Source organism: Dendrobates tinctorius, unplaced genomic scaffold, assembly GCF_039654945.1.
Source record: "Dendrobates tinctorius isolate UK_male_01 unplaced genomic scaffold, ASM3965494v1 ptg000113l, whole genome shotgun sequence".
NCBI lineage: Eukaryota > Metazoa > Chordata > Amphibia > Anura > Dendrobatidae > Dendrobates > Dendrobates tinctorius.
In genome coordinates this window covers 16,437,108-16,456,771 of record NW_027361781.1, presented here as the reverse complement: position 1 = coordinate 16,456,771, position 19,664 = coordinate 16,437,108, and positions in this window count along the sequence as shown.

Genomic DNA, 19,664 nt, shown 5'->3' with positions numbered 1-19,664 from the left:
CTGGTTCACCAGTTGTGAGTTCACCTTCTGGACTCCCTCTGGTGGTGAAGGGAGGTGGTGCGGCTGGTTTGATCGGTGGAGATCTGCCACCTGAGAATGAGGATGACGATTGGATCTCAGGATTCTCAGATTGGATTTAAGACAGCCGATGCCCTATTCAGTTGCTGGTGATTCCTTCTGGCTTGTCAGCTCTTGGTTTTCAGCTCTGTTCCAGTCATCTAAAGCTAAGTTTTTCTGCTAATGTTCACACTTGATTTTGTTGGTCTATTCAGTTTTCTGTGTGGTCTGCCAGCCCCGGCTGGGGGCTGAGCTGAATCTCCACTCTTATTTATCAGTATTTTGCCAATTGGCTTTTTGTCCCTTACTAGTTCGGTCTCTTTTTGCTCTGTCTCAGAATATTCCAGAGTGCTGATATAGTGGGAGAAGTCTAGTGACTTCAGGGTTAATTTTGCTATCAGAAGTGTTGGACATTATTTTTGTAGGGTTTTTTGCAGGTTGCAGACAGTGTCTTCCCTTTCCTTTCCTGTCTAGTTAGTTTGGGCCCCATCATTTGCTCAGCCTATTTTCCTGCCTGTGTTTGTGCCTTCATCTTGTTTCACCATCAATACATGTGTGGGGGCTATCTATTCCTTTGGGGTCTGCTCTGGGGCAGTTAGTTTTTCCTTTTCTTGCTTTAGGCTTATGTAGTCCTCCGGCTGTGACGAGGCGTCTAGGTTCATCGTAGGCACGCTCCACGGCTACTGCTAGTTGTGTGGTAAGATCAGGGATCTGCAATCTGCATAGATACCAACCACTCTGGTTTTCTGTGGCTTAGCGTGTTTTGCTTTTTTCTCCTCGGTGACCCATTCATAACAGAATGGCATTGAAGGTCGTGATCCATTCAACCATGATCTAAGTATGTCCGTATTGTGTTTTGATTCCTCTCCTGCCCAGGAGATGTGGTATGCTCCGTACACGGTCAGCCAAATGATTCACTGCGCCTGCTCAGAATTTGCATAATAAGTGCTTGCATATGTGTAGATCAGCGATTTATGTTATTTCAGTGGAAAATTCAGAATATACTGTTTCAGAAAAAGTTCATATATGAGTTTTTAGAATTATAACAGAATATTATAATGTTTCGTATCATTTCTCAAAAACCTTATGTGATAGGAAAAATCTGAAGTCATTTCAGCATGAAAAAATCTATCAGGAACACTCAAAATTGTCCGAGGGACAAAACCTTGGTAACACAGTGTAATCAATACAGTCTTAAATACAGGATTATCAAAAAGCTCAATCTTTTCGCTGACACCAACCTGAGTAACAAAACACATTTTCCAATGCTTATAATTGTACTAGTATTCACATAGGCCGGGGTCACACTTGCGAGAAACTAGCATGAGTCTCGTGTCTCAATACCCGGCACTGCCGCCGGCACTCGGGGCCAGAGTGTGCGGCTGCATGTATTTCTATGCAGCTGAGCGCTCCGGTCCGATTGTTGGTGGCAGTGCCGGGTATTGAGACACAAGACTCGTGCGAGATTCTCAGCCTTACATGTAGTGTCGATGAATCCCTTACTGTTTTTTGTTAGCGCTGCTTAGCACTATCACAGTCTGAATAGTGTCATTAATAAACCTCACTGACCACTGGCATTTGTACTGATACTTTGACTAGACAGTTCTTCTAATGAGAGACCAAAAGAGACTACGTGGGACAATAAGGTAAGAATGACGTGATTAGAGTTGAGCGATACCGTCCGATACTTAAAAGTATCGTATCGGATGGTATCGGCCGATCTAAAAAAAATATCGGGTATCGCCGATTCCGATACCGGAAGTCCCATTCAAGTCTATGGGACTTCCGGTATCGGAATAAGAAAAACCCTATTTTTGCCTTGTACAGCCTCTCTGGGGTCTGTACGGGCCTTTCGGGGGGCTGTGCCGGCCTGCCAGGGGGTTGGTGCAGGCTCCGGTGGTCTGTGCCGGCCTGCCGGGGGGCTGTGCCGGCCTGCCAGTGGTCTGTGCAGGCTCCGGTGGTCTGTGCCGGCCTGCCGGGGGGCTGTGCCGGCCTGCTGGTGGTCTGTGCAGGCTCCGGTGGTCTGTGCCGGCCTGCCGGGGGGCTGTGCCGGCCTGCCGGTGGTCTGTGCAGGCTCCGGTGGTCTGTGCCGGCCTGCCGGTGGTCTGTGCAGGCTTCGGGGGTCTGTGCAGGCATCGTCCGATGGGACTACAAGTCCCATCGGGCGATGCCTGCTACCATGACAGTGATTGACACATTAGCCAATGATGGGACAGTAGTAGTCCCATCATCCGGCTAATGTGTTGAATGTAAAAAAAAAAAATTACATGCTACATACATGCTACATACATACAACATGCATACTACATATATTCTACATGTAACATACATACTACATATATACTACATGCAACATGCATACTACATACATGCTACATACTACATACATGCTACATACATACTACATATATACTACATGCATGCAACATACATACTACATATATACTACATGCATGCAACATACATACTACATATATACTACATGTAACATACATACTACATATATACTACATGTAACATACATACTACATATATACTACATGTAACATACATACTACATACATGCTACATACTACATGCATGCTACATACTACATACATGCTACATACATACTACATACATAATACATATATACTACATGCATGCAACATACATACAACATATATACTACATGCATGCAACATGCATACTACATATATACTATATATACTACATGTAACATACATACTACATATATACTACATGCTACATACATGCAACATACACACTACATGCTACATACATGCAACATACATACTACATACATGCTACATAGATACACACTACATGCTACATACATGCAACATACAGACTACATACATGCTACATACATGCAACATACATACTACATACATACTACATACATGCCACATGCATGCAACATGCATACTACATATATACTGCATATATACTACATGCATGCAACATACATATATACTACATACAATACATACATATAGACATACAGTACATATAACATAGAGTACATACTTACCGTCACTTGTCACTTTCATCCCCGAAGCCATTGTCACCTGAGGGATAAATATCAAAATAAAAAAACATCAATAAACTTACCCCGATCCGCAGAAGTCCACGAGGGAATTTCCCACGCAGCAATGGCATAAAGTGAGACTAGGGACTTTTTTTTTTTTTTTTTTTTTAAAGTGGTGGAGGAATACAGTGCGGAAGGATACCTACCTTCCGTCATTGTATTCCTGGAGCTGGTAGAGAACGGTAGCATCAGCTGATGCTGCTGTTCTCCACGCAAGATGGACGTGGGACCCTCGGAGCCTGCACAGACCACTGGCAGGCCGGTACAGACCCCCGGACAGTCGGCACAGCCCCCCCGAAGGCCCGAACTGACGGCGCATCATGATGCGCACAGACAGCGCATCATGATGACGTCATTTCGGCAGCCAATCAGACTCATTGCATTTTGGACTTCCGATTCCGGTATCCGATACGAAAAAAGTATCGGTACTCGGTATCGGAATTCCGATACGGCAAATATCGGCTGATACGCGATACTTGCGGTATCGGAAAGCTCAACACTAGACGTGATAGATTAAATCTATACCAAATTATTGCATAAGACATCGTATGACAAACAAAAATTAAAAAACATGCAGGATACGATAAAATACATAAATGATAAAAAGGAGAGGCAGGAAAACATCAACAGCCTGATATAATAAATGTAAAGTGCTGGGTCAGAAAAAAATGTATATATGTGGACTGTTTGATATAGTAAAAAGTGCTAGTGCACATAAAAACAACAGTATGTAACATCTAAGTAATCATAGGAAAAAATTACTGACCCAAATTCATGCTGGAGATGTGAAAACTCCGCCCATCACTCCGACGCATGTTTCACACGTGCTTCGGCAGGGAGGGATTACAAGACAAACCATTCACAAAGCTTTATGCAGAGCATACTCACAAAAGAGGATAGGGCAGTCAACATATCAATGTATTCCAATTTTTGGAAAATCAAGTCGTACGCTCAAACCAGGGTTTCACCCTTTCACCTTCTTTCAGGGGTATCTACACATGATGCCCCTGGAAGAAGCAAAAAAGGTGAAACTAGGACTCAGAATGCATTTTTTATGCTGAATGTGTTTCAGTATAAAAAAAAAATTGTGGAAGGTTTTACACTGATTATTGATTATTCTGTGTTATAGAGAATCACAACGTTAATTTGGAGAGGAATATCTTGAACATAGAGAATAAAGTGTAAAGCCACAATACAACAGCTATCCTAATGGATCCTGCCTGATTAGAAGAATCTTCTGATCAAAGTATTGATAAGAAAGAAAACAAGTGGTTTTTGAGGGTTTTTTTTTTACACTATTCATACTGTGATAGTGTTTAAAGGCTTGCTTTTTTTATTTTACTTTTTTCTCAGTTCTTTGTTTGACTTTCTGTTCTAACCCAGGACCCTCTTTACAAAAAATGATCTAGAGACTTTATATGTGCAATATTTTAGATTTTTTTCTACTTTTTAAATTTTTTTTGCAGATCTTTTATATTGTGCTCCATTAATTTTATAATTTCTTAGGTCACGTTACATCCCCAAAGCGCAGTTAAAAAAGAAGCAAAATGTTTTTTTGTATCTCAGAATGGAAGCCATAAACACTACCAGTTGTCCCCAAAAAAACAAGCCCAGACACAATTTTATTGACGGCACAATAGAAAAAAAAAAGCTGTTTGTACCTTGTCTCCTTAAAGTGTCTTGGTTCTTCAGCCGCAATCCACATATGGCAATCCATTCTATCCTAAGGAACAGTTTTTTCAATTTTTACAATTCTTTAGACAGAGAAGTCAAAATTTCATGGATTTTTAATGTGGCAATAGAAAAACAAATTATTAAAGAAAAACAAAAACAACAGCATGTTTTTACTATGTGAAGATGGAAAACCCCCATAAAAATATATAAATATATCAACTCGAAAAATAAAATGATCTTGTCCTTCCATGAATGCCATAGAACCAATGGTGGAATTACTGTTTTTTTTAATTTTTCTTTCTCCCTCCAAAATTTTTAAAAAAAGGTATATGGATCCCAAAACAGTGTCATTTAAAAATCTAACTTGTCCCATAATAAACCTTCCTTAATACAACTATATTGATGGAAACAAAAAGTTCTGGATTTGATAATGCAAAGGTTATAAACATGCAAAAAAAGTTGCTGTGTAATTTAGCATCAAGGCAGGTCGTGTCCTTAAAATTTTGCTCTTTCCAGGTTTTTCCTGTGCTATGTAGCAGCACATAATTTTGGATTACAGTACGAATTTTGGGTGTGTAGGGCGATATGATCTACATGGATGTACAACTACAGTATAAAACTTGTAATTAAGAGCATTAATTAGAAACAATTGTTACCTGTCTCTTGTGTGTGTGGTCTTATTATGGGGTTATTAATAATATTACCTTATAATGTCGTGTATAATCTTACTGTAGTGATGTCTGACTCAGTGAGGAGCCCCCAAGGTGCCTATGGATTAATGGCTGGAGTCACCACAAATACATGACATTTATGTGAGCGTCAGCGGGGAGATCAGCTGTCACTGGCGTCTGTGTCCTTCATAGTGTACATGATTGTAGGAGGGTAACCCCGGTCCCCCTCCCTTTCGGTAACATTGTGGTTCCCTGTAAATTACTTGGGACAGTGCAATGTATAGGAAAGTGGCATGTATGGAGAAGCAACATGTTTGGGGCAGTGCCATATATGACGCACTGCTATACAGTTTGCTCAAAAGTTCACATACCCGGCAGCATTTTTGCTTTCTTGGTCTTTTTTCAGAGAATATGAATGATAACACCAAAACTTTTTCTCCACTCATGGATAGTGTTTGGGTGAAGCCATTTATTGTCAAACTACTGTGTTTTCTCTTTTTAATTCATAATGACAACCCAAAACATCCATTTGACCCTGATCAAAAGTTCACATACCCCATTTTTTAATACCGTGTATTGCCCCCTCTAACATCAATGACATCTTGAAGTCTTTTGTGGTAGTTGTGGATGAGGTTCTTTATTTATAGCAGATTTGGCTTTCAGTACCATCTTTATGCTGATGACACACAACTATATACGTCATTCCCCGACCTTACCCCCGCTGTACTAAAGAATGCCAGTGACTGTCTGTCCGCAGTCTCCAACATCATGTCCGCTCTCTATCTGAAACTCAACCTCTCCAAAACTGAACTTCTTCTGCTCTCGCCATCTATTAACCTCCCTAAATCTGACATTTCCCTCTCCGTGGGTGGCACCACAATAACACCCCGGCAGCAGGCGCGCTGTCTGGGTGTTATGTTTGACACCAAGCTCTCCACATCCCATATACAATCTCTTGCCCGCTCTTGCCGCTTACACCTAAAGAACATCTCTAGAATCAGCCCGTTTCTCACCATGGAAATAACAAAAACCCTCACTGTAGCATTGATCCACTCCCGCCGGGATTACTGCAACACTCTATTAATTGGTCTCCCAGTAACTAAACTATCCCCTCTCCAGTCCATACTTAATGCAGCGGCCAGGATCGTCCATCTGGCTAATCGGTACTCGGACACGTCTACTCTTCGCCAGTCATTACACTGGCTGCCCATTCATTATAGGATCCAATTCAAAGTACTTGTTCTCACCCACAAAGCGCTCTACAGTGCGGCACCCCCTACATCTCCTCCCTCATTTCTGTCTATCGGCCTAACCGACCGCTGCACTCTGCCAACGACTTTCGACTAACCTCTGCACTAATCCGTACCTCCCATTCCCGACTCCAAGACTTCTCCTGCACTACGCCAATCCTCTGGAATCCTCTACCCCAAGAAATTAGGACTATCCACAATTTGCATAGTTTCAGGCGCTCCCTCAAAACACATTTGTTCAGAGTGGCCTATCACGTTCACTAATCACAGTCATTCTATGTGTAAGTGTGCGTGTGTAGCCCATTCACTATCTCCATCCATCCCTCACTCCCTCAACATGGTTCGACCATCATTGTAAATACATCATTGTAAATACACACCTGTACTTTGTATCTCCTCCACCTCATTGTAGATTGTAAGCTCTCACGAGCAGGGTCAGCTTATCTTATTTTGCTTTAATTATTGTATTGTTAACATTGTTACTTATGACTTATGTTTGGAACTGTTAAACTGTAAAGCGCTGCGGAATATGTTGGCGCTATATAAATAAAAATTATTATTAATATTATTATTTTCCCAGGTGGTAAAGCTGCCCACTCAAAAAGTCTCTAGTTCCTGTAAATTCCTGTGCTGTCAAGCATGAACTGCACGCTTCAGATCTCCCCAGAGAGTCTCAATGATATTGAGGTCAGGAGCCTGAGATGGCCACTCCGAATCCTTCATTTTGTTCTGCTGTAGCCAATGACAGGTTGACTTGGCCTTGTGTTTTGGATCGCTGTCATGTTGGAACGTCCAAGTATATCCCATGCGCAGCTTCCGGGCTGATGAGTGCAAATTTGCATCCAGTATTTGTGTCACGCCGTTCTGTCTGTATCTGCTTGTCGGCGTGACAATGCATGTGTTTGCTTTAACCCCTAACTCCTTTCACCCTAATTGAGCTGGGATACTGCTGGCTGTTACCTGTATGGAGCCTGCTCAGTTCCCTGATCTGCTGCGTAGCTGCACATGTGTTGTTAGGTCTTTGCTTTGCTGCTTGACCATCCGCATGTGCGGTCCCTGGTTTCCGCTGTGGAAGCTGTCCGCGGGTTACGAGGTCATTTGCAGCTGGTGCATGACTGTCCACATGTGTCTTGGCTGGCAGCCATGGCCAGGTGCTCTAAGATGCAGTGCACTGATTGTGCTGCAGTGGTTTCTGTGTGTGCTTAGGGCGTGCACAGCCACACCTTCCCTGCTTTTATCAGGGTTAGTGTGTGTACTTGGAATGCTGTCCCCAGCCAATTGCTGAGGGGCAGCTCCTTTATAAGCTGACACTGCCCTATGGGCGGGGCCAGAGCTACTCACAGCTCACAAAGCTCCTGGACTTTGCCATGTGTGTCTCGTGTCTGTGGACCTCGTCTGTCTCGGTTATGGTACCAAATTCCCTGCCTTGATTCCTGCTTTGTCCTGTTCCCTCGCCCTGCCCCGGAGGCGGTATATCCGGGCCTGAATCCTTGATCCTGTACCTGTCCTGTATCTGACTCCGTCTAAATTTGCCCTGGCCTAGAGGCGGTGTATCCAGGCTTGAATCCTTGATCCTGTACCAATCCCGTACCTGACCATGTCTGAACTGTCTGCTATGTTGTGTTCCTGGAATCCCTCTGTGTTTGGAGCCCTGCACCTAGTGACTCTGAGACTCTTGTAACCGGTGTTCCTGCTGAGCATCTGTTATGCTATGCTCTAACTACCATGCGGTGCTAGCTCCATGCAGGCCCAGCATTCCTGCGATGTTAGCACCATCACGCTTGAGTTCCTTCCTAGGTCCGATGCCCGGAGCCTGACGACCGCAGTCTGGAACCTGATGACCGCTGCCTGGAGCCTGGAGCTGGATGACTGCAATGGTGTGTGTAGGTCATGTTGGATGTCCGGAACCAAACGACTCCCATTTGATGTCTGCTGGTGACTCTGATGTCCTGTTGGTGACCCTGATGTCCTGATGACCTCGTGTGTCCTGATGACCTCGTGTGTCCTGATGTCCTGATGATCTCGTGTGTCCTGATGACCTTATGTCCTTATGTCCTGATGTCCTCGTGTACCCTGATGTCCTGATGACCTTATGTCCTGATGACCTCGTGTGTCCGGGTTTTGTCTATGTACTGTGACTTTACTTTAAGTAAACTTTACTTTATTTATACCTGAAGTTGTGCGGTGTCATCAAGTCCTATGTGCCCTTGTCCACATGCTCAGCTGCCACAGTATCCCGGTCGCTGCCCTTCCCTAGCTCAGGTAGGCCCGGGTCCCCCTCTGTGGTATAGAGGGTCCATATTGCGTCCCCGGGGGATGCCCGCCCCTCGCTATCGGTGTGGAGGCGCCTGCTGGGCTGCGTCTGCGGCCGCATTCGTGACAATTTGCTGATAACGTGCTGCTTTCATCTTTCCTTCAACTTTGACCAAGTTTCCTGTGCCTCACACAGCCCCAAAACATCAGTGATCCACCTCCATGCTTTACAGTAGGAATGGTGTTCCTTTCATCATGGGTCTTGCTGACCATTCTCCAAATGTAATGTTTATGATTGTGGCCAAAAAGTTCAATTTTGGTCTCATTGCTCCAAATTACCTTGTTCCAGAAGTTTTGAGGCTTGTCTTGTGCTGTTTTGCATAATTTAGGTGAGAAACTTGGTAGCATTTGCGCAGTAATGGCTTTCTTCTGACGACTCGACCATGCAGCCCATTTTTCTTCAAGTGCCTCCTTATTGTGCATCTTGAAACAGCCACACAACTCGTTTTCAGAGAGTCCTGTATTTCAGCTGATGTTATTTGTGGGTTTTTCTTTGCATCCCGAACAATTTTCCTGGCAGTTGTGGAAGACATTTTTGTTGGTCTACCTGACTGTAGTTTTATTTCTACAGAGCCTCCCGATTTTCAATTTGCTAATTACAGTTTGAATTCTGCTGATGGGCATAATCATTTCCTTGGATATCTTTTTGCATCCCTTTCCTGTTTTATACAGTTCAGCTACCTTTTCCCTTAGATCCATTGACAATTCTTTTGCTTTCCTCATGACTCACAATCCAGAAATGTCAGTGGCTGAATGAAAGATGCAAGTCTATCTGGATCCCAGAAACTCACTCAGCTTTAAAGCACACGCACTGATTACAAGCAAACAGGTCACAGGTGAGGATGTTACTTTTAGTAGCCATTCAAACCCATTTGTGTCAACTTCTGTGCATATTATCAAGCCAAAATCACCAGGGTGTGTGAACTTTTGATCAGGGTCTTTTGGATGTTTTGAGTTGTCATTATGATTTAAAAAGAGAAAACACAGTAGTTTGACAATAAATGGCTTCACCCAAACACTAACCATGAGTGGAGAAAAAAACTTTGGTGTTATCATTCATATTCTCTGAAAAAAGGCCAACAAAGCAAAAGTGCTGCTGCGGTATGTAAACTTTTGAGCACAACTGTATATGAGGCACTGCTATGTATAAGGCAGTGCAATGCATGGGGAAGTATTACAAGTCAAAAAAGTTTTACTAGTATTTCCATCATAGACCTGGGACTTAAGCTTACCGTACACATTAAAAAGCAGTGAACTGTACCACCCTTTGGTCGGCAGCTATGTCTCCCGATTTTTCATATAAAGGTGTAAAGTGCTCTTGTGACTCTATGATTGAGCCACCGCCAGAGATCTATTACCACTTAAAGAACAAAAGGAAAGGCAGTCTGAAATCGGACATGCCAGATGTTTATCTCCGCAGCATTACCTGTCGGGGGTCTCATACACATTTACCGGTTTGGCTGGCTGCTTAATATCAGCGGATTTAACCAACATTGGTCAAATGTGTATGCTGCCTTTAAGCTACGTGGCATTGTGTCATATCTTTATGGCACGGCATGAAACAATTTCTTGTGCCACGTTACTCGTGACTGTGGGCTAAAGCGGCACAACGGGTCATGTTAGCTTATGGATGTACTGTAGATCGGTAAGGACCTTATTTTTCAAGATTAATGTCATAAAAGTTAGGCTGGACGCATTGCGTCACTGCCTGAACCTACCTCTGTGAACGGGTAAGAGAAGCAGGTTATCGGAGGGAAAGCAGACATGGAGTATACATATAGAGTAATTAAAAAGCACCTGACAGCTGTTGGAAGGGCGAACTTTGACTGTGTGCATCCTTATTACCAAACAGGTGTCAATCAATGCAAGGTGAAGATATCAGCCCATAGTCACACAGTACATCTCCATATCAGAGACCACACATGGCAATGGAAGAACAATATTTTCCATGCTATATCTATAAAATCTGAATTTGACACATTCCAGGTATATACCTATGATCATGAAAAATATTAGCATCTGTGGGTGAAATTGCAAAAGTTTTGGTATCTGGCAATGCACAAGAGCAAAATATCTCCTTGAATTATGGATATAAAATATTCATGTGTAGTATGTATAGAATGCTTGAAGTATATTCAGTAAGATGAAAGCCATATTGTTCCTCTAGGAGACATATACAGTATCAAACTCTGGCCCACGGGCCAAATCTACCCCACAGGGTGATTACATTTGGTCTGTGATGAAGGGCGGGTCCCCCACCTGGCAGGGCCCGCCCAGCATTGCACTTTCAACTGTACTGGCATCCTGGATGCCGATACAGTTGAAATTAATGATACAGGAAAGAACGTCAGCTGACGCTCCCTCTCCTGTCTTTCCCCCTTTGCTCAGCAGGCATGATGACGTCATTACAACACTCCAGCTGTGACAAAATGTGTAACGGATCAGAAGATACCATGAAGAGACCAAAGCATAGGAGGAAGTAGGAAAGATAAGTTGTTTTTTTCAAATTAACATGGGACCCATTATACTGTATGAAGCACTATGTGGGGCCATTATACTGTATGGAGCACTATGTGGGGCCCATTATACTGTATGGTGTACTATGTGGGGCCTTTATACTGTATGGAGTACTATGTGGGGCCTTTATACTGTATGGAGCACTATGTGGGGCCCATTATACTGTATGGTGCACTATGTGAGGCCTTTATACTGTATGGAGCACTATGTGGGGCCTTTATACTGTATGGATTACTATGTGGGGCCTTTATACTGTATGGAGCACTATGTGGGGCCTTTATACTGTATGGAGTACTATGTGGGGCCTTTATACTGTATGGAGCACTATGTGGGGCCTTTATACTGTATGGAGTACTATGTGAGGCCTTTATACTGTATGGAGCACTATGTGGGGCCTTTATACTGTATGGAGTACTATGTGGGGCCTTTATACTGTATGGAGCACTATGTGGGGCCCATTATACTGTATGGTGCACTATGTGAGGCCTTTATACTGTATGGAGTACTATGTGGGGGCCATTATACTGTTTGAAGCACATGTGGGGCCCATTACACTGCATGGAGGACTATGTGGGGCCCATTATACTGTATGTTGCACTATGTGGGGCCATTATACTGTATGGAGTACTATGTGGAGCCATTATACTGTTTGGTGCACAATGTGGGGCAATTATACTGTATGGAGCACTATGTGGGGCCCATTATACTGTATGGAGTACAATGTGGGGCCATTATTTTGAATGGAACACTATGTGGGGCCATTATGCTGTATGGAGCTCATGTGGTGCCCATTATATTGCATGTAGTTCTATGTGGTGCCCATTGCACTGCATGAAGGACTATGTGGGGCCATTATACTGTATGGAGGACTATGTAGAGCCATTATACTCTATGGAAGGCAATTGGGGCCCTATTATATGCAATGGAGGACTATATGGGGCCCATTATCCTGTATTGAGCACATTTTATTGCTATTATACTATATGGAGAGCTGTGTGAGTTTTGCAGTTGGGGAATCACACAATGATGGGGTCAACATTCTATATTGGGGAGATTGAGGGAGGGTGGTACAGTATGGCCATCATACAGTGCGTGTGGAGAGTACTATGGAGGAATTCCCTGTGGGAGTATCTTACTATGAGTGGTGGCTGTTTTGTTGGTGTTATACTTTATTATCTGTATTATTCAAGATTTTTTTTATCTTTTGTTATTACATATTTAACCCCCTCCTGACATGCAACGATAATATACACTGCAGTGAGAGTTGCGTTCCCGCAATTCACAGTATACATACTGCGCCATTATTGCATGGGCTCACGCTGAGCGTCGCTGCAATAAAATGCGGGTGTCAGCTCCGTTTGAGAGCTGACACCTTGCAGCAATGCCCAGGATTGGTGCTAGTGTAAGGAGGTGGCGGGGACCCTCATTTGCCTCCCTTCTCTCCTTTGTCTCGTGTGGTACCCAGGTGGTCTACCTTTAATGTTTTATGTCATCTATATACTAATGTGTAACGTGTAAAGTCTGTGCCCGGGCTTCCTGTTCCCCAAGCAGAGCCTGGGCAGGATTGCCCGAGGCAGGACGTGTGTCCTCGTCTGGGACAGAAAGGACCCCCGGTTGGGGAATAAAGACTGCTGCTATCGTCTGCCAGGCAGAGGGGACGGACTCTGAGACCGTAGATCCATCTTCAGGAAGACTGTGTGGCACTCCAGTTTGAAGGGGAGCCACTGATGCTGTCCAGCCTCAAGCAGATACAGGGACAGAACAGGAAGCACTATTGCATGTACAGTAAAGTTTTCCCTGTTGGATCAGAACTGTGCCTGATGTGTTTTGTTCCTGGATCCTCACCCTCAGCGGCTGCAGTGAGTGAGAAAAACAAATTAACTGAGTGTGCTGTGGTACTGGGATCGCACCAGTCTTTTTCATGTGCAAGGCGCTGGGGTGTTTCTGGACAATTGCTTTAATAGACTCGGTCATGGCTACCACCCCGTACCACCTTGTTACATTTTGGCATAACAAAGTGGCATATCTTCCCCCACATTCAGATCTGCTCTTTTGTGCAGGACTACACACAAAAGTCACCAACTAGAAATCTACTCTTAATAGCTTTTTGCTACACCTGGTGTTAATGCAACAAGCTGGCAGACAGCTGAGAGCCACACGTCACGGGTCCATGAGTCACATGTGGCTCTCAAGCTACAGGTTGGGGACCCCTGGGGTAGAGGGTGACTATACTGGAAGCATCATAGTGTGCAAGTGTGAGGGGCAACCATATGTGTAAAGGAGATTATCAGAGTATGTGGAGGGGCACTGTTGGGGAATCATGCTGCGAGTCGAGATCACTGTGGGTGCATCATATACTGCGTGGAGTGGTATAGTGGGGTGTTTTTCTGTGTGAGGATGCAGAATAATGTGAGGGGAGCTAAGAGGCTTTACTAGGGGTGGAAATCAATTCTTTTACTAACTCTAGACTAGTTTGTAAACCATCAATAACCCATCCATTGGTCTAGATCACCATACAATTATTATTTTTCCTAAAGGTGGAAAAATCTTACACAGGATGTTCCCAGCAGTATATTCTTATTGTGCGTCACTTTTTTATTGAGAAATTGGCACAGTAAAACCCCATAAAGATCTGAAACTCACTCTGTAATGAATAGGTAAATGGCAAAATCCCCACCTACGAGACAGTAAGGTTATATTGTCTGCGTAGAGAGAAATCTTCATGCCAAAGGCGATAAGTAGCAGACTGTTAAGAATCATGCAATTGTATAAGCCGAGCTCCAACTGCTATGTAAAACTTATATAAGACACTGGATAAACAATTACGAAATACTGTAACAGCGAATGTCTACAATGCACTCAAAAAAATAAGTAGAATAAGAATTCCAGAAAACCAGTACAGTCAGAGTAAAGTCCAGCACAGAGAAAGGAGAACACAATTATGTGTACCCCACCCCAGGAAACGGTTTATAACTGCAGAGGGGTGGACCATAATCATGGTGGGTGTAGTGGCAACACCTCAGTGGACGACTATGGTACTACTCAATAAAACTATGCAGAGACTAAGACAACTAATAACACTATGCACAGACCATATGTAGGGAGATGGACCGGGCTGGGGCAGCTTCTTGTGTGTCTGGGCTGGGACCATCGGGGCTGTTACCATTGTTGTGGGGGGAAGCATTTCCTGACCGGAGCAGACCTTGGCACCTGACTGCAGGTGGCGAGGGAGACATAAAAAGAGGAGAGTGCATGAAGCTGGGGCTTTTGGCGGGAAGACAGCTTACCAAGAGGTAGGAGCTTGACTCCGTCTCTGCTCACACAGGCCAGATACAGAGCCTGCTCCGCAGCCTGCCCTCCCCTGCGCACGCTGACTGTGCAGCTTCAGACTCCAGTTCCTTTCAGACTGTCCCCCGTGAGAGCCCTGACAGTCCAGTGTCCCCGGCTAGATCTGGCACGCAACGTGGTGCTGAAACCTCTCACCATGCTGTATGTGAAGGCGCGGCTGCGGCCTTCAATCCGGGACTCTGTACTCCACGCTCTGTGTCGCAGGAAGCCTCCCATTCTCCACTGTGTACAAGGACCGTGAGAACCCACCAGGAAAAGCCAGGAAACGTCGCTTCAGTACAAAGACTGTGCTACAACTTCATCCGGGATTGTTTCAACGACATCTCGCGCCAACTACGGCGCCACCGTGGGATATTCCAACCTCTCCCGTCCAGGGACTCCGGACTGTTAAGTTAACACGTTTATTACCGTTCCTAACTCTGCACCGTTTAGTGTTTACTATTTGTGTATATCTTAGACCTGTCAAACCCTCGTGCTCCCTGCACGGAGCATTTACTGCTAGTGTCTTTTTACGTAAAGATCCCATTAACTCTTGCTCTGCCTCCTGCTTGTCACTGCATCCCGCGTTCCTGCTAGTACCTTACACATATAGTGGTGGATACCAGACCTACAGACCATATAAAGTGATTGCTGTAGAGTTATGACTCATAGATGACGTCCTTTATGATTAGAGTCCATCATTTTCCCCATATTTCCTTTTTGGGTCCAGACCACCATGACTACTTCTAGTTACAACTTGCCTGCAAAAATTATCCATATTGCTGATGCCTAAAATTCTGTGCCTAGTGCTTTTGCCCCAAATACTGCTCCTGCCATGCAGCCCATTAACACAATAAATAATAGTGTCAAACAGTACACTATATGGTGAACCTGTAGGGTACAGTGCACATCACCGTAAAAGAGATATGTTTTCTCACCAAAATGAAATTATGATCTCCTTTGTGCTCTAAAACACACATAATACTAATACCCACCCATTGTGCCCCTTACAAAGTAATATTTCCCTCCAGACAGAACAATGATATTGAAAATGTCCAATTTATGTGCAATAATGCCCCTTTAGAAACATTAAATAGTAATAGCATGCCGAGTAATTAGAGTAGTTTCATAGAAATACTATATTAGGCCAATGTTTTATAGTATTATCATAGTTATATGCTTGTATATAGGATTCAGCATTATTGTAGTGTTATAAGTATTATATAATATAGTACTATAATAATATTCTTGTACATAGGAGCAGTACTATAGTAGTTATATTCTTGTACATAGAGGCAGTAATATAGTAGTTATATTCTTGTACATAGGAGCAGTATTATAGTAGTTATATTCTTGTACATAGGGGACAGTATTATAGTAGTTATATTCTTGTACATAGGGGGCAGTATTATAGTAGTTATATTCTTGTACATAGGGAGCAGTATTATAGTAGTTATATTCTTGTACATAAGGGCAGTATTATAGTAGTTATATTCTTGTACATAGGAGCAGTATTATAGTAGTTATATTCTTGTACATAGGGGCAGTATTATAGTAGTTATATTCTTGTACATAGGGGCAGTATTATAGTAGTTATATTCTTGTACATAGGGAGCAGTATTATAGTAGTTATATTCTTGTACATAGGAGCAGTATTATAGTAGTTATATTCTTGTACATAGGGAGCAGTATTATAGTAGTTATATTCTTGTACATAGGGGCAGTATTATAGTAGTTATATTCTTGTACATAGGGGCAGTATTATAGTAGTTATATTCTTGTACATAGGGGCAGTATTATAGTAGCTATATTCTTGTACTTAGGGGCAGTATTATAGTAGTTATATTCTTGTACATGAGGGCAGTATTATAGTAGTTATATTCTTGTACATAGGAGCAGTATTATAGTAGTTATATTCTTGTACATGGGGGACAGTATTATAGTATATATTTGTCTTGGTTTATTCAGAATGCTGGGCAGGCGGTGTAGGGGTTAATTGGTAGAGCCTCCTTCTGGGTCTGGGGAGGGTTTTTATAGCTTCAGGTGAGGACCCTCCCCTGTCGTTTATACTCCTAGCTTGAGTGTGCCCGACCCTGCTCCATTTGTGCTCTCGCCTGTCCTGGTACGATTGTTTGGTGTATGATCTGGTTTGGCCTCGGTTTATGTCTCTTGGATTCTGATTTTGTACTTGTGTGTCCGTCCCGTGTATGACCCCTGGCTTTGCCCTGACCTCCCTGTGATCACCCCTCTGGTACTTCTGCCTCCATCTCGTGTGTGACCTCTGCTGCGCCTGACTATTCTCTGACTCACAATTCTGTACCTCGCTTGCCCGTACTGTCTATGACCTCCGTTTTGCCCGACTCTAAGTTTTCTACCATCTCTGAAAGCAGGAGGCTAAGCCCCGCCCCCTTGCTGTCACATGACTGTAGGTCCTGTGCCTGCTTGCTAAAGCTTCAGCGTTCAGGTCCTGTGCATCTGTACTTTCCAGCTATTCCTGTCCCCGGGGCCCCTACAGTACGGGTGAGTCCCTGCTCAGCGGAGGCTGCACGCCAGCGCTGTCAGGAGCCTGATAATATTCTTGTACATGGGGGCAGTATTATAGTAGTTATATTCTTGTACATAGGGGCAGTATTATAGTAGTTATATTCTTTTACATAGGAGCAGTATTATAGTAGTTATATTCTTGTACATAGGAGGCAGTATTATAAAAGTTATATTCTTGTACATGGGGGATAGTATTATAGTAGTTATATTCTTGTATATAGGGGGCAGTATTATAGTAGTTATATTCTTGTATATAGGGGGCAGTATTATAGTAGTTAAATTCTTGTACATAGGGGCAGTATTATAGAAGTTATATTCTTGTACATAGGGGCAGTATTATAGTAGTTATATTCTTGTACATAGGGACAGTATTATAGTAGTTATATTCTTGTACATAGCAGCAGTATTATAGTAGTTATATTCTTGTATATAGGGGGCAGTATTATAGTAGTTAAATTCTTGTACATAGGAGCAGTATTATAGAAGTTATATTCTGGCACATAGGAGGCAGTATTATAAAGGTTATATTCTTGTACATAAGGGCAGTATTATAGTAGTTATATTCTTGTACATAGGAGCAGTATTATAGTAGTTATATTCTTGTACATAGGAGGCAGTATTATAAAGTTATATTCTTGTACATGGGGGACAGTATTATAGTAGTTATATTCTTGTATATAGGGGGCAGTATTATTGTAGTTAAATTCTTGTACATAGGAGCAGTATTATAGAAGTTATATTCTTGTATATAGGCAGTATTATAGTAGTTGTATTCTTGGATATAGGGGCAGTATTATAGTAGTTATATTCTTGTACATAGGGGCAGTATTATAGTAGTTATATTCTTGTACATAGGAGCAGTATTATAGTAGTTATATTCTTGTCCATAGGGGCAGTATTATAGTAGTTATATTCTTGTACATAGGAGCAGTATTATAGTAGTTATATTCTTGTACATAGGAGCAGTATTACAGCAGTTATAGTCATACATATGGGCAGTATTGTAGTATGTATACTTTTATGTTCAGGGTTAGTACTATAATAGTTATATTCTTGTATGTAGAGATATGGAAGAGACATTTAGACCACCAAGAAAGGCTATTTAGCCTAGTTTATAAAACAATATGTTTGTATGCACCAGGAATATTAGGAGTGTTCCTGATCCAACTGTAATCTGGACTGGCCTTTAAATTATGTGTTTGCTGCTGAGCTCCTTTGGGCTCTTGGCACCAGCACAATCTTCTGAAAACAGTCACCTTGTTCTTATTTTTTATTCAGCATTGTGTCTATGAATAACAGTGATTTCCCTACGTCTCTGCTAACACTGCTGTCCTGTTCCATGTAAATGGCTCTCATTACACAGACAGAATGAAACCCCGGTTGCAGCAGTTTTGAGGCTGCTGGAGGCAATTCAGAGGCTGCAGGAAGCTCAATGACTAGATCCAGGCAGGTTAAAGGTGAACAGATGAACAGCACAACTATACAGAGAACTGAAAGATGCCCAGGAATCAAAGTAAATACATGTAGAATAGAGCTCATCCAGGAATGTGCTGACACAGGGACACCCAGCTCAATAGTACAACACCCATATTCTTCCCAATCATCGGCTGTGTTTTGTCATTTCCACCACAGGATGAAACCAGAGAAGAACTGACATTTGCTCAACATCACTATATTAATTATATGGTTTGAAATTAAAAGACGTTAAAAGAAGTTCTTAGAAGGAGATTAGGTGACCTATTAACTAATGTTACAATATATTAGTCCAAGGCCGCCTTCACACGTCCTGGTGATTCTTGTACAGGACAAACCAGTAATGGTGAGATCAGTGGTCCGTGTGACATCCATGTGTCAGTGTGTTGTCCATGTGACTCATACTGACACCTGGTAAAAGCAGTACAGCTCATGCTGATCCCCGGCGCCGACTGCTGAAAGCAGCTTTCATCATTGCAGCTTGTTTTCCCTGAGATCAGGCTCCCATGTAAATTTCATATCCAGCAGCTGGGGGTTAATGTTGAAAATCTGTGAAAAGGGACAATATCCAAAAAAATGTACCCAGGCCATTAATAACAGCTCACAGCTTTTTGCTTAGCCGCTACTGGTGAATTTATGGGGACCACAGAAAAAATGAAGTAGGGACCCCTGGGAAGGGACCAGAGATAATGCACCCCCGGCTACCAACTTCCCACTTGCCCTGTGGTGGTGGCAAGTTGGGTAATA